The sequence below is a fragment of the Equus quagga genome, chromosome 2 (genome assembly GCF_021613505.1).
Source record: "Equus quagga isolate Etosha38 chromosome 2, UCLA_HA_Equagga_1.0, whole genome shotgun sequence".
Taxonomy (NCBI): domain Eukaryota; kingdom Metazoa; phylum Chordata; class Mammalia; order Perissodactyla; family Equidae; genus Equus; species Equus quagga.
The window spans coordinates 40,549,938-40,562,563 of NC_060268.1; positions in this window are offsets into that span (position 1 = coordinate 40,549,938).

Sequence of the window (12,626 nt, forward strand, 5' to 3'; positions counted from 1 at the left end):
AGAACAGCTGCCGCCCTTTAACTAGATGACCTCAAAGATCCCTCCAAGCCGTGAGAGTCTATTATCCTAATTATGGTGCCAGGGTCTTATAGAGGGTGTGGCACCTGTGACTTGTATTAATGAACTAGGCCTCGTGAGGAATATGTATTTTTTTTAATTTAAGTGGTGTTTGGATCTGGGATGGAATTCTAGCCAGAGCAGCTGTCAATAGGCAAAGCACCTAGCACACTGCCATGCATATACATAGTAGGCATTCAGTAGAAGGTAGTTTTTTCTCTCAACCCCAGGCTCAGGATGACTTAGGCAAACCCCAACAATGATTCTCCAATCTTATAAATGCCCAGTGCAGCACCTGATATAGGCTAAGCTGAAGTAGAGCATCCTACCAACCAATTTTCTCCCTGCTGTTATAAATTACAGTGATCGTATTTTCCAAACCAAAAATCAAAGCATGTCATCTGAGGATATGTTACTTATGGGCAAAAAGGACAGACTCCTTGAAATGAAACTGCCCTGAAAAATCTAGAATCTATTGTTGCTATAACTAGAATATAATTAGGGTCCCCAGAATGGGTTTGTTTTTTTTTTTTTTTTTTTGAGGAAGATCAGCCCTGAGCTAACATTTGCCAATCCTCCTCTTTTTGCTGAGGAAGACTAGCCCTGAGCTAACATCCGTGCCCATCTTCCTCTACTTTATATGTGGGACGCCTACCACAGCATGGCTTGATGAACCGTGCCATGTCCACACCTGGGATCCGAACCAGGGGACCCCAGGCTGCCAAAGCAGAACATGCACACTTAACCACTGCGCCACCGGGCCGGCCCCCCAAGAATGGTTTATTAGTGGAGCAAAAATGGAATGGAGCACACGGAGACACATCCCACTTCTTAATCTTGAAAACATTTATAATTGACTCCTCTCTTCCTCCACTTCTAATGTTGCCGAAGACCAGTGACCAAATAAATTTAATCTTAAAAGGACTAGATCAGGTCAATATTAACTGCGCTAGTAAAGTGAATTCATCTACTCAATTTGAGAAGACATAAACAACCAGGTCTTCTTGTGAGCAAATCTTGACTTTGATTCCCATAAAAATCCTCCAAAAGTTACTATATTTTCACTCTTCTCTGTCCTGCTATTGCATTTCTCCTCCCCAAGCAAGACATAAATAAATAGGCCTTCTTGATTGTTTGACAAAGAGCTATAAACCTCAACAAACATGACTAAAAATAAATAGCTAAGGAAAAAAGTGAACCTGAGCCATTTCCGTTACTAAATAAAACAAGAACTTTAAAAAACTGTGAAGAAAAATTGTGAATCCCTTGTTAGGCAGTATGACAATTAAATCAATCATTAAATTACCCAGAAAGATCAGAAAATGCAGGCAGGATAGTTACCCACTGAGGCTGTGACTGATTGCCGTTAAGTGAGCCAAAGGCCTTTATTGACTCTTAGATTGCAAAGGACCATCAGTACATCTACCTATCTACAGGTGCATCTTTACCTAAGCCACCTCAGAGAGAAATCTAATCTACCTCTAAAGTCTTCCTAGACAAGAAAATTCCATCAGAGGTTTAAAGTTTAACAAACTTCATTGTCAGGAACTTTTCTTCTAATCGTCCAACCTAAATCATTTATTCTAGAGCTTAAAGCTATTTCCTCTCATATTGTCTTTAATTGGTAATTTTAAAACCTGGATAAATTCTCATAAGGCTGGGATCATCTCCTCTGGTCCAATAATTCCATAGCATATTTCAAGCAATTCAATAATAAATACAAGTTTTGCATACTTCATTAGTCTTTTTCTGAGGTCTCCTCACAGACTTCTCTAAGCAAAAGGACCCCACACAGTTTAATCCTACCTCACAGACACTATTTACCAAGCTTTAAATTTGCTTCATAGTTTTCCTCTGGAAACTCACAGTTTGGGAGAACTTACCTGAGGATATGAAAAGTACTGAATATAATGATAAACTATTATATATCCTCGTAGGCTGGAATATTAAAGTATTACATGCTGACTTATATTTAACACATAACTGCTTCTGACCCCTATACTGCCTTCTGTTGTACTTGGGCCTATACAATCACGTCCAGCCATATACCAATGATATAATTAATTAATAACATGTATTATATTTTTACTATGTGGTAGGTATTGTGCTCTGTTTCACATTCATTATCTCACCTAAAAGCCTCATGACTCCTTGAAGGTTATAAATGAGGACACTAAGGCTTAGAGAGATGAGATAATTTACACAATGTCTCAGAGCAAGCAAGAGAGAGAGTCAGAATTTGAACCCAGTCTGTCTAACTGCAAAAATTTTATATATCCATGATTGAAAAGGACCAGTGACAAAGAAATGGCAAAACAGTTGATACAAAACTTTTTTTGTTTTAAAACATATTTTTATTTGAATACTGAATATGGGTGTCCCTAATGTTCTAGGAATTGACAATAATTAAAATAATATGAAGAAAACAGAGGAGGACCTGAAAAGTTACCAACTCTACATCCTTATGAAGAAGTTAAGTCAACAAAGAGGTGATGACATAATTAAAATGTGAAAACAAATTGCTTAAGGTAGTCAGTAATTATCTATGATACTCTATTAACTTCCTAACACTAGGCTGATACACTTATAGGTACTTATAACCCCTGCAGTGGAAGCAATCCCAAATGGACTGCATCTTATCTCTACAGAACTTCCTCCTGTTAATATTAAGTAACTTTTTATGTTGAAAGACATTTAAGAGCAACAGAAAAGTTGCAAAAATAGTAAAATAAAAAAATAGTATATTGATCTCTCATAAACCCTTTCACCTAGATTCACATTATTAACATTTGCCACATTGCTCCTGTTCATTTTTTTTATTGTGGTAAAATATACATAATATGAAATTTACCATTTTAACTATTTTTAAGTGTACAGTTCAGTGCCGTTAAGAACATTCACATTGTTGTGCAACCACCATCCATCTCCAGAACTTTTTCATCTTCCAAAAATGAAACTCTGTGCCTACTCAACACTTACTTCCCATGCGCCTCTCCCTCCAGTTCCTGGCAACTACTAGGAGGCTGAGGGGAGGGAGGAATAGGGAGTTATTGTTTAATAAGTACAGAGTTTGAGTTTGGGAAGATGAAAAAGTTCTAGAGATGGATGGTGGTGATAATTGCACAACAACATGAATGTTCTTAATGTCACCAAACTGTACACCTAAAAATGTTTAAAATGTTAAAGTTTATGTTATATGTATTTTACTATAATAATGTTTTTTAATGAGACAAAACTAAATTTTAATATTTAAAGATCATACCTAGATCACTAAAAAGTAAAGAAATGACATGATTGCAATAAAAGTCAGGACTAGCAGTTAATTTTAGAGAGGATAGAGGGGTTGTGATTCTTTAGGAGCCAATTGAGGTGGTTGGAAATGTCCTATTTTTATTACCAGGGGCATTACACAAGTGTACTATTTATAATTCATACATTTGTACATTTATATCTTATTTACTCTTTTATTCTGTATTATTTTACAGTAAAGATGATTTAAAATAAACAAATATTATTGATGCTAGCACTGTGGTGAAACAGAGGGTATTTACATGATCTAAAACTATCTCCCTAAAATGTATTGAATTATTACAAATAGAAAGTAGTAAATTTGCAGTGAAAAAATTTGGTAACTTAACCAAGTGATCCCAGTTAACATCACCAGTAATGGGACAAAATGTCATCACGTGTTGCTGGATATGACACACTGAGAAGGAAACATTGTTTTAATTGTATTCCTGCCAAAAATTCATAACCTGAATCTGATCATAAGGAAACATCAGATAAGCCCAAAATGATGGATGCTCTACAAATAAGGAGCTTATATTCTTCAACGAGAGAGAGAAGAGAGAGAGAGAGAAATGCCAAGATCAAGAAGGACAAAGAAAAGGGCTGGCCAGGTGGTGTAGTGGTTAAGTTGGCGCACCCAGGTTTGGCAGCCTGGATTTGCGGCCCAGATCCTGGGCGCAGACCTAGCACCACTCATCAAGCCACGCTATGGTGACATCCCACAAAAAAAGTGCAAGATTGGCAACAGATGTTAGCTCAGGGCCAATCTTCCTCACACACACACACACACACACACACACACACAAATGACAAAGAAAGCCTAAGGAACTGTTTCAGATTTGAGGAGACCAAGGAGACAAGACCATCAAATGCAACAGGTAATCCAGAACTGAATCCTGGACAAGAACTTGGTTTTCTTTCTGCCATAAAGAACTCTAATGAGAGAACAGGTGATATTGTAGATTGTATAGTAGTATTGAATCTATGTTATTTTCCTGATCCTGATAACTATACTGTTGTTATGTGAAAAAAAAAAAAGAAAACAAAAAGAGAGTGGTACCAAATTATCCAAGTTTGGAGCTGAGTGGGATTTGGTAATAAGCAAAACTACAAGAAAAGTTTACCCTCACCCAACGTAGGAGTAGGATGAGAGCAAGAAAAGTAATATTCTTAGAGCCTTTGGAAACTGCCAGGAATCAGAGCCAGGATGGTAGAAGGTGAAAAAAGTTCATATTGCAGATTAAAACAAAAACAAAAAACCAGCTACTCCTAAACTCTTAAGTCTCGATGGGAAGAAGGCAGTTTTTATGTTCTGGGGCTGAGAAATCTAAGCAAACAAAACACTTCAGTGGACAAGGACACGAAGCTGATTCCTACTCATGCATGAGCGGCTAAGCCGTGAAATGTTTACTCATCTTCTGAGATAAGTGTGTGTACGTAAAGTCACGTGCACATAGTGCCTAGTTTTGGGTCCTACTCCCCATGTCATTATTTCATATCCCCCTTCATTCTACTCTGAGTCACCTCACCCATTTCCCCCCTGTAGTGTCTTAGATAGGTTTGGATCCCAAAGGCTGATCTAGGCTGTACAGAGCTAGTGTGCCAACTAGTTGGCAAGAACACTCCACATAAGAACATGTCTTGGCCCTGCTCAAATACAAGCCCATCAACATAGGGAGTCTCATGAATCTGAAGCCAGAAAATTCATAGCCCTGGCCAAAATTTCCTCACAAACTCAAGTTCATTTGTTAATTTTAATTCACTTCTGTACAAGGTACCATTCTGGCTCCATGATGGTGGAGAGAGAGCAATGTATAAAGATGATTAAGATCTAGTTCCTACCCTCAGGGAACTTAGAACTTATAGAGGAGATAAGACATGTATACAAACAACTAGAATTAAAAAATACAGCAAAAGTGCTGTAGGATTTCAGAGGAGAAAGAAATCGAAAGAGAATTTTAGTCATTTGGTTATAATGAATACTTATTGAGCATTTACTATGTTCTAAGTTCTATTTACTCTCTCTTCTTTCTTGATCCCATCCTGTCTCATTGCTACAACCATCATCAATATGCCAATGACTCCCAACTTTCTATGTCCAGTCCAGATCTCTCTCCCAAATCCCAAACTTATATATCAAACTGCCTATTCAATACCTCCGTTTGGATGTCCAACTGACATCTTAAACTCAACATGCTTAAAATTGAATTCATCTTTTCTACCAAACCTGCTCCACTTGCAGAACTTCCCCATCTTAGTTGGTGGCAACTTCATCCTTCTTGTTGTTTATAACAAAAAGCTTGGAGATATTCTTTTCATTTTTGTAACAGAAAAAGAAAAGATAACCTATGTACTTATCCAACTTCAACAATTATCAGCAAATCCCCAACCTTATTTCATCTGTATCCCCACCTACTTCCCCCCAACTGATTATTTCTAAGCAAATCCCAGACATCATAAAATTTCATTCATAAATATTTGTATGTGCGTCTAAAACACAGAGAATCTTTTAAATATAACAATATCAACACACCCAAAGAAAATTAACAGTAATTTCTTAATGTAATCAAATATGTAGGGTTCAAATTTCTACAGTTGTCTCATCTTTTTTTTATTTTTTACAATTCCAAACAAGGCTTTCATGTTGCATATGGATGATACTTACCTACTTACCTTAGGTCTCTTTTAATCTGTAGGTTCTGCCTCTTTTTAATTTCCTACAATTTATTTATTTGTTTATGAAACCAGGTCATTTGTTCTGTAAAATTTGCAACATTGCAGATTTTTCTGATTGCATCCCTGTGGTGTCATTTAATGTATTTCTTTTTCCCTTTTATTTCCCATAAATGGGCAATTAGATACACTTGATCAGATTTATGTTCCTTTTTTCTTTTTTGGCAGGAGTGCTTCATAAGGGGTATCATAAACTTCCTACTGAATCGCATCAGGAGACATAACACCTGGTTAAATGTATTTCTGTTTTGTTACAACTGATTAATAGGTTCAAATGTTACCCCCCTTTTACCTGATAGTTTAGCAGTTACTGGTAATCATTACCTAGCTGCATTATTTCACCAGGCGCTGCAAAACAGTGATATTCTAATTTTAACATACTCTCTTCATTTATCAGCTGGAATTCTTCTATAAATAAGAACTTTCTCTTCATCAAATATTTGATTACCTAAAGAAAGGCAGGATAAATGCTTAATTCTTTCCTTTGATTTACTAGTTTTCAAAATATTGAGTTGAGGTTCTCTATATAATACAGTTCCCAAAATAATAAAGTCCTCTAGCATACTGCAAAGATGACTAATGAGATTTTTGTTTTTAGTATCACTATGAACTCAAGGATTCTTAACACATTCGATGTGCTTCAATCCACTGCATTTATTGTTAATTTTAAAATGCATATTTTCCCATCTTTGGACTATAGAAGTCCCTTCAGATTAGCTCCAGAACTTTTGACATGATTCCACTCAGTAGTCTTTGATAGCTTCCTTGCTTTCTGTTATAACAAGATGTTCTAGGGTTGTTTATTTCCTGCCCCAGATCTGGAATCAGATCTTTCAAGACTGAGAAGTCTTGCTTCATTTTAGCAGTAAACGGCAATGAAAGACCACAGTTTGGATGGTTGGAATGCTTATTACTACTAGATTGGTCATTGTTTCGCTTTTTCCAATTAAATTTTAGGATTTTAGGGATTCGACACAACTTTCTTGATATTATATTTGTATCTCTTTCTCTTATGATCAACATCTTGGTTCCTGATAACATTAACATAATTTATTTATTTACTTTATTCTATTATACATAATCATTTCAGAAAAAAATACCAGTATTATTACTAATGAGATGACTAATGAAAACAGTTTAATATTTCTTTGCAGTTGATTTTTATCCTTAGGGTAGATCCCATTAAAAATGTACAGTTAAGACACATGCTATAACATAGACGAATCTTAAGGACATTATGCTAAGTGAAATAAGCCAGTCACAAAAAGATAAACACTGAGTGATTCCACCTCTATGAGGTACTTAGAGTAGTCAAAATCATAGAGACAGAAAGCAGAATGGGGGTTACAAGGGCCTGGGGAGAGGGGGGAATTGGGAGCTATTGTCTAATGAGTATAGAGTTTCAGTTTTACTAGATGAAAAGAAATATGGAGATGAATGGTGGTGATGGTTGTAGAACATTATTAATGTAGTTAATATCACTGAACTGTTGAGTTAAAAATGGTTAAAATGGTAAATTTTATGTATATTTTGCTACTATAAAAATTTTTTGAAAAAAAGTACGAATTACTATATTTTAAAGTCATTTGAAATAATTCTTCTACCACTTTCATACAGTTAATTTATTTCATTTTGTTTTTAGTTTTTAGTGGCTGCTTTATTTTTATTTTTTTATTGAGGTAAAATTCAAATACAGTGAAATGCACAGCTCTTAGTTGTATAATTTGATGAGTTTTGACAAATCTATACATCTGTGAAACCTATATACCAAGCAAGATATAAAACATTGTCATCACTCCAGAGAGTTTTTCATGGCAACCATGTTCTAATTTCCATCACTATAGATTAGTTTTGTTGTTCAACAGTTTTATATAAATGGAATCATACAGTATGCAGTCTTTTGTATTCTTCTTCTTTTGCTCAGCACAACCTTTTTGAGATTCATCCATGTTGTTGCATGCATCAGTAGTTCACTCTTTTTTATTGCTCAGTAGTAGTCTATCATATACATGTTCCACAATTTGTTTATCAGTTCTCCTACTGATGGATATTTGGGTTGTTTTGGATCATTATAAATAAAGCTGCTATGAACATTCATAAACAAGTCTTTTTGTGAACATACATTTTCACTTCTCTTGGGTTGATATCCAGGAATGGAACTGCTAGGTCTTAGAATAGGTATTTGTTTAAGTTAATAAGGAACTGCCAAACAGTTTTCCAAAATGACTGTATAATTTTATCCTCCCACTAACAACATATGAGTTTCAGGTGCTGCACATCCTCACTAACATTTGGTATTGTCAGTGCGAAATAGTATTTCATTGTGTTTTTCAGTAAACCATACATATCATTCATGTACAATAAAATGTGCTCATTTTAAGTGTAGAGTTTGATGAGTTCAACAAATGGATACATGTGTGTAGCCACCACTACAATCAAGTATAGAACATTTTCATCATCCCAAAAAGTTCCCTTCTCCCCCTTTGCAATCAATTCCCATCCCCTCCCCAGCCCCAAGCAACCAATTATTTGCTTTCTATCACTGTATATAAGTTTTTCACATTCTAGAATTTCATCTAAACTTATTCATGCAGTATGTACTTGTGGTGACCGTAAAAATGCACCACTGAAATATGCTTGCAGAGAGCATAACTGACTGATGACCCCACCTGCTGCCACTCTGGAACTACCCCCACATTAGCACCAAAGCCACACTTCCCATGGGCTGATCCCCAGACAATGCCAGAGCATGACAGGGCTACAAAGGCAGGCCCAATCCTGTGATACACAAGATTCCTCCAACAGCTGCCTTTGACTTGAAGACTCTTTATCAGTGTGGTCAAACCTTTCTTGGAACCATACTGTAGGACAAAACTCTTCCTTTCCAATCCTCATTCCTTCTCTCTCCTTCCACAGATGCCAGACCTGTTTCTTGGTGTGAAGGTGCTCTCTGCCTTCCCCTGATCCCTCCCTGTGCTGGTTTAAAATATATCCAAAAATTCATTGACACTTCCTTCAAAAAGTAGAGCCAATTTCCCTCCTTTTGAGAGTAGACTAGACTTAGTGACTTGTTTCTAATAAACAGAATAAGATAGAAGTGAGGATGTCTAATGTCCAATACTATCTCATAAAAAGGCATTGTGGATCCCTCCTTACTCCTTCTTGGTTCACTTGCCCTAGGAGAACCCAGCTGCCATATCATGTGGATACTCAAGTAGACCTATGGAGAGGCCTACATAGGGAGGAGCTGAGGCTTCCTGCCAATAGCCATGTGAGTGAGCCATCTTGGAAGTAAATCATCCAGCCTCAGTCAGGCCTTCAGATTATTGTAACCCCAAGCAATAAATTGACTGCAACCTTATGAGAAACCTTAAGCCAAAACCACTCAGCTAATTTGCTCCTGGATTTCAGATCCTTAGAACCTATCTGAGATAATAAGTATTAGTCAGTTTAAACTGCTAAATTTTGGAATAATTTGTTTCAAAGCAACCAATATGCTCCCCCAATAAATCTCTTGCACATCTAATCATGTCTTGGCAACTACTTCTCAGGAGACCAACTAACACAGTATTCTTTTGTGTTTTGTTTCTTTTGTTCAGCATAATGTTTTTTACTTTTCATCTACATTGTATACATCTGTAGTTTCTTTTTATTACTGATAATATTCTATTGCATGAAGTTACCACAATTTGTTTATCCATTCTCCTGTTGATGGACATTTGGGTTGTTTCCAGTTTTTGGCTATTATGAATAAAGTTGCCACAAACAGCCATCGCAGGTCTTTCTGTGGACATACATGTTTTCATTTCTCTTGGGCAAATGCCTAGGAATGGAATTGCTAGGTTGTAGGGTATATATTTGTTTAATTTTGTAAGAAACTTCCAAATACTTTTCTAAAGTAGTCATAATATTTTACACTACTATTAGCAGTATATGCGAGTTCTATTTGTTCCCATCCTTGCTAACATTTGGTGTTATTGGTCTCCTAATTTTTGCCATTTTCTGGATGATGTGACATTACACTGTGGTTTTAATTTGCATTTCCCTAGGAATAATGATGTTGAACCTTTTTCACCTACTTACTGGCCAGTTGTATATCTTCTCTTGTGAAAATCAATTCAAATTGTTTGTCCACTTTGTAATTGGATTGTCTTTTTCTATTGATTTGTGGGAGATTTTTAAAAATATATTCTGCATCAAGTCAGTTTTCAGATTGGTCATTTTGATTGGATTTGTTTTACACTTATGTAAAATATTTCTATGATTCCAAAGTCAAATTTACAAAATAAGATAGATTCAAAAAAGTCTACCTTCCATCCCTGGCTGCCTTACAATTTGTTTCTTCTCTCATCCCATAGGTAACTTTTATTCTTTTCAAGTTTTTGGTTTATTTTCAGAGTCATTATTTACTCTCTTTCTCTCTCATTCCTCATTTGATGAGGCAGGAAATCAGGTTGGCTCTACCTTTAAAATACTGTGTGCCTAGAATCCCACCGATTCTCACCACCTCCACTGACATCCCTCTGATCTCTATCATTGCTCACCTAGATTACTGCAAGTTCCCTGACCGGCTTCCCACTTTAATCCTTACAACCTCTACAGTCTGTCTCACCACAGCAGCCAAAGTGATCCTGTAAAAATCTAAATCAAACCATCATATGTTAATCAAACCATATCATTTCTCTGTTCAAAAGCCTGCATGTGTTCCCCATTTCATTCAGAGTAAAAACCAAAGTCCTAACAATGCCATAAGGCCCTATGTGATCTGGCTCCTATTACCTCTCTGACCTCATCTCCTATTCTCTTTCTCTCACTCCTTTGCTCCAGCTACAATGGGCTCCAACTACTCCTCGAATGTACCAGGCATACAGCTACCTTAGGAACTTTGTACTGGCTATCCTCTCTGCTACAAGACTCCTCTGCCAGATATTCAAATGGCTAATTCCTTTACTTCCTTTAAGTCTGTTCAAGTCACATCTTCACAATAAGGCCTACCCTGACCAGCCTGTTTAAAATTGCAACCCTTCCTGCCCCTTCACCATTCTTCCCCATCACTACACTCCCCATCAGCAGTCTCAATCATCTTTACCCTATTCTTTTCTTTTTTGCCATAAAGCAGTAATCATTTTTTGACATACTATATAATTTACCTCGTCGTTATCTGTCTCCCCCACTAGAATGTAAGCTCCACCAAGAGCAGAGATTTTTGTATTCCATTTTCTGGCACACAGTAAATGTTACTGAATGAACAAATGACTAAATAAATGAATTCTAGGCATTGTTCTAAGCATATTCAAGAACTTGTCCCATTTAATTCTCAAAATAAGCCTATAAGGTGAGGTGTTATTATTATAATTTCACAGATGAGGAAACTAAAGCACAGAGAGGATAAGCAACTTGCCCAAGTTCACACAGTTGGTAAGGGGGAAGTCAATTTCAGAGAAGCAGCTGTGTTTGAGTTAGGTCACACTCCTTAAATCCATTGTGGAATGAGATGGAACCTTATTCCACAAATAAAGTAAATCATAAAGGTAAAGGTAAATAAATCCCTAGATGAGAATTAAGGGTAACAAAACATTCAAAGAAAAAGAGACAGCCTGAACAGGAAGCACAAGAATGATGAGGGAAAGACAAATGACTCAGATTGACTGAACGAAAGGGTTAATGTGAGGTATTTGTAGGAGGTAATGTTAGAAAGGGAAGTTAGGGTGTATTATGATGGATCTTCAAGAAAGAACTGATGAGAAGGAAGAGAAAAAGTATTTGTGATTTTGTTATAGTGTAAAGGAATAATATTTCTTCAACCCATGCATTCCCTGAAGGAAAACAACTCTATTCTATGAACACCTTGAAAAAAAGATGCAAAATTTAATTCACACACAGGCATGGCCTCAAAACTAAGTTATACATTTAGATTTAGATTCTCTTTACCATCATCGCATTCACCACCACAATAAAATCCTAGAGATCTCTGTATAAAGAGGTAGCTTTGTTCAGACTAAAGGAAAAGGTGATATCAGAGGCCACAGACCTCTGATAACTTCCATCTCACAGACTAATGGAATGGATAAGGCAAAATGTTATCCATAAATATTTCTTTTTCTCTTTTGGGAATCACTTTGTTAAATAGAAGAATGTGGAGCGTGAAGAAGGCAAAAGGGGAAATTTCTTCATTGTCTTTGCAATGCTCTGAAAGGGAAAAGTAAACTCAGTGCCTTTGCTCTTCCTATTACTTAATGTGAAAAAATAATAATTAAGAAAATTATTCAATGAATATTCATTGTGGGCCTCCTCTGTGCCAGACATAGTAATAAATGCAGACTTCTTCCCCACTCAACCTTTTTAGGGATTACTTTACTCAGTGCTTTTTTAAGAGGTTATTTTACTCAATGCTTTTGCAAATAAACCAGCTGTTCATGCTAAGAGGTGACCCTATGGCTGCTGGTATGCATTATGATCGTAGTATTTTCCCCCAAAGCCAAGGATAAGCCTCTGACACAGCAATCCTGTAATCCAACACGCCTCTGTCTGTGTAAAGAACGCTTTAT